Here is a 4,895-nt window from a genome sequence, read left to right on the forward strand (position 1 = left end):
CAAACTTTGATTGGGGGGATGACAAAAAATCTCCCAATCGCTTAAAGTGTTAGATTATCAAATTAGCAATAACGTGGAATTCTAAGGTAAAAAACAAGTATTTTGTATCAAAAAGAGAAAATGAGATGATACGCCCCACCTTGTATCTGACCATAGACAACACATAATACAGTTTGGTGGTAATTATAAACCATAAACTAATACACTAAATACCATTTGTATATGTTCCCCGCCATTTCTTGGTTAAAAACTTATAAATTAATAATAACTAGTTTCACATGTTTAAAATGGACTTTTCTTGTAATTTTAATTGAACTCCCATTTAAAAATTTATAACGTTACCCTGTATTTTTCTTTTAATCAGTAATTTGAAAGATATCGTTATTTTTCTAAAGCCAGGCTGGGCAGAATTTAACCAAATACGGGGGATAAAGCCAGGCCGGGTAGAATTTAACCAAATACGGAGGATAAAGCCAGGCCGGGCAGAAATTAACCAAATACGGGGGATACAGCCAGGCCAGGTAGAATTTAACCAAATACGGGGGATACAGCCAGGCCGGGTAGAATTTAACCAAATACGGGGGATACAGCCAGGCCAGGCAGAATTTAACCAAATATGGGGGATACAGCCAGGCCGGGTAGAATTTAACCAAATACAGGGGATACAGCCAGGCCGGGTAGAATTTAACCAAATACGGGGGATACAGCCAGGCTGGGCAGAATTTAACCAAATACGGGGGATACAGCCAGGCCGGGCAGAATTTAACCAAATACAGGGGATACAGCCAGGCCGGGTAGAATTTAACCAAATACAGGGGATACAGCCAGGCCGGGTAGAATTTAACCAAATACGGCCGGGATACAACCAGGCCGGGTAGAATTTAACCAAATACAGGGGATACAGCCAGGCCGGGTAGATTTGGGATAATACCATAAATCTATAATTAGCTATGGTCGTCAGTAGTTTTGCAAACCAACTGTGAAATTAATTTTATAAACATGCCATGCGAAGTAAATTAAACTTCTTGTATAACATATATCATAAATAAATACTTACATACCATACATACACATTCATAATTCATATGTAAATACTCATACCGGTGTGAAATATTTCAGAAACCTTATCTTTTGCTTTGGTAAATTCACACCTTTCATACAACTGTATGTATATTGTATAAACCTACACTTCACAAAACTGAGATTCAATTTACAAAATATAAACTTTTTGCCTAATTGCTTTCAATTTAATAAGATGGTAATTTATATATAGAGAGAATTGGTTGAACTGTGCACAGCAGTTAAACTTCTTCTGCTGGCCTCTCTGTGAAACCTCATTTAACACCCCGCCCCCCCCAAAAAAAAAGAAAAAATGAACAAAAAAAGGGACTGTTTTTGGTCCAAATTTTTTCACAAAACATCTTTCTACATGAGTAACACGATCTTAACAGAACTAGAGATCGTTTTTAAACAAATCCAAGAACAGAACTATAGTTCAGTCTCTAAGTTTAGGGTCTTTCTTTTACTATCTTCAGATCACTGAATCCAAACACGAGCAGTATTTTGGCAATTACCCCTTTTAAACTTAGCTGGAAACAAGTGCGTTGCAATTTGTAAATGAATGTATATGTCTAGAGCTACAATAAAGTATGTGAGTTGGTGAGGTAAAACCAAAGGCCAGGCAATGCGACACTTTAAAACCGACGCTGTCTGAAAATGTGATGACTTACTGTCAGAGCTGTCTACTGTCTAGATCTCAGTCAGATGGGGAAATTATTGGAACTGAGTTCTCGTCACAAACTTTGATTTCTTAATCCATATTTATTTCTATTCCGATATCTCAAACTATTTTTATATTTCGAACCATGAATAATGTAAATAAGTTTAAAATATCAAAGGTTTACACCCTCAGGATGTAAAAATATAAGGATTGTAAAATTTGAGTTTCTGGCATGTTCCTGAAATGTCGGTTTCTCTGTTTAGCCTTTCAAAATTAAAGTTATCAAATAAAACATGAGATTTAATACTGACGCGCTTGTAAAATAACAAAAGGAAATGAGACTTCAGAAAGAAAAGGAAATGACAAACAGAATCTTGGTTCGCTTTTCCGACAAAATCTCGAAGCAAGATTTTACAACAATTTTTTTCTTCCAAATTTTCTAATTCCTATTTTTTCGCAACCTGATATCGTGGACCTTTTATATTTTTAACTATGAATTCTGCCAGATCAAACAGTCTACGTTTAAAATGTCAAAGGTGTACACCTCCAGGTTGTAAAGATATAGGGATTACAAAATTAGAGTGAAGCTCTTTGATAATTACAATTATTTTACATAATTCCGTTAACTTACTGTAAGAAGAGTCCGGAAACCACAGAGTGCTAAAAGAGCGCAAAAACAAACTGTATATTTTCCTGAAGAAATAGCAGAACTAAACTGATGAAGATCTATATATGCAGGGATTCATCGAAAGAAACACCAGAGGTTCCTAGTCTGTCTGATCTGTCCTGAAGAAGGATCAGAAAAAAATTTTTTTTAAAGATTCTATGGAGATGAATAATTAGTGTTGTCTGACGAATTCTCATGAGTTTATCCCAAGTTTCCGGGTACTAACAACCAACCTCTAACCCGGACTCTCTCCCTGCTTCTCTCTACACGTAGAGAAACCATCTCTCAAGAGTTAAAAAGTAGGACGGAGAAACTGAAAATATCTCATAAACTCTGACACAACCTTCTTACTAAGCCAAGGATCGGATTTACAATGTAGAGAGCTGTGATATACTGATAGATAGATAGTTGAACTAAATATGATATATGATGGTAGATGAATAGATAATTGATCGATAGGTATGTTAATACATATGATTGAATCATGAAAACATAGATAGATAAATAGATATATTGATCTATACCAAAGATAGATAGAAATGCATCTATAATTCTATAAAAAATAATACATATTATGTGTAAGTGCGTTTTCATACAGATACAGATACAGATACAGATACAGATACAGATACAGATACAGATACAGATACAAATAATACATATTATGTGTAAGTGCGTTTTCATACAGATAAAGATACAGACACAGATACAGATACAGATACAGATACAGATACAGATACAGATACAGATACAGATACAGATACAGATACAGATACAGAAACATATACAGATACAGACACAGACACAGATACAGATACAGATACAGATACAGATAAAGATACAGACACAGATACAGATACAGATACAGATACAGATACAGATACAGATACAGATACAGATACAGATACAGATACAGATACAGATATAGATACAGATACAGATACAGAACAGATACTGAATTCTTGTATTTCTTGTATTGGTATTCAATAGATTTAGAATTGTCATTTTCTATTTTGATCTTAAAATAAAACAAATGTGATTGATTTATAAAACAGTATTTGAAATGTGATTAAATAAACTTGTGTTCCTTGACTTTGCTTTAGCATAATCTATTAGCTATAAAGATAGCTTAAATTAACACTATAAAATATATATTATATTATATTATTATATACTTTTGTTTGTACGTTACGAACAAAGGACATTAGGATTTAAGTCTTTGCTACAAACACAAACTTTTAAATCCCTATATCTCTCCAACCTGATTTGTTTAAACCTTTGATATTTCAAAATTAGACTATTTGATCTAGATTTCATAGTTTAAAATATCTAAGGCCTGTATTGGGTTGCAAAGCTATAGGGATTAGATCAATTTAGAGTTTAAATCAATTTATTGTTATGGTTTGTTTATTAGAAATTCAACAGATCTTCAGAAAGAGACGTTCTGAATAAAAACATTTTAAGCTAAATTACAATTCATTTTTATTTGAAGTGATTCTTTAACTAAACTTTACTTTGATTTCTACTACGGTTGAAAAAGTGGATAAAGAGTAACAAACCTATAAATATATTCACAAACACAAAATTTTATGTAAATTACCCTTTTCCACAATTTATGCACCCTCACGTTTATTTACATTATTCACTTTTATTGTTTATTCTGAAATACATACTTAATTTAAAGTTTGATTTAGTTCTGTATCTAGTGAGAAATCATAATTCTGAACAAAAGAATTGAGATTTTGCCAGAAACTCTAATTTTCTCATCGCTGGATCTTTGCAACCTGATGGTATAAACTGTTGATATTTCAAACTTAGATTATTCAATCTGACAGAATACATATTTTGAGATTTATGAACTTACTTTCTAATTTTTCTAATCATGAAATTGAGACACGCTACTAAACATTTTATCAATATTTATAATTCTAATAATTAGCGAAATATTCACCTGGAGGGTTGAGGGGGAGGATTATATTCTTAACTCTTGGTTTCTCCGGGTCCTTGTGAACCTGGAGAGACGTTTGACACAACTAAGGTTTCCTTGTCACGAGGAGTCATTAGTTTCCTAGGACGGATAGACTCAAGTAAACTTAGTTCATGGATCCAGGAGTTCTAGGTTGACAGGGTTGGACAATCTGATATTTCTCCGGATGAGATTATGTCGGTGTTAAATTGTGGAGCGCTGGATGGAAGAATTTGAACTGTTGAATACTCAGGATCGATGGAACCCTGTCCGGCAGGTGTTGACTGTAGAGGTTTAGGATTATACTGCAGTTCATGGATCACACAGGTAGATACAGACACAGATATATTATACAATCCGTCCCGTATACAGGATATTTTATACAATCCGTCCCGTTTACAGGATACATTTTACAATCCGTCCCGTATACAAGATACATTATACAATCCGTCCCGTATACAGGATATTTTATACAATCCGTCCCGTTTACAGGATACATTTTACAATCCGTCCCGTACACAGGATACATTATACAATCCGTC

General features: G+C 33.8%; 1 protein-coding gene across 1 annotated transcript in view; it reads right to left on the minus strand.

The window, feature by feature from the left end:
• LOC111706967 (titin) overlaps nt 1–4,662 on the minus strand; it is a 17,034-nt gene extending 12,372 nt beyond the window's left edge. Inside the window, exon 1 of the mRNA XM_023479925.1 lies at nt 4,339–4,662. The gene's annotated coding sequence lies outside the window, so the exon portion shown is untranslated. The remainder of the gene's footprint in view (nt 1–4,338) is intronic.
• Nucleotides 4,663–4,895: the final 233 nt, after the last annotated feature.

Source organism: Eurytemora carolleeae, unplaced genomic scaffold (genome assembly GCF_000591075.1).
Source record: "Eurytemora carolleeae unplaced genomic scaffold, Eaff_2.0 scaffold704, whole genome shotgun sequence".
NCBI classification, from domain to species: Eukaryota; Metazoa; Arthropoda; class Copepoda; order Calanoida; family Temoridae; genus Eurytemora; species Eurytemora carolleeae.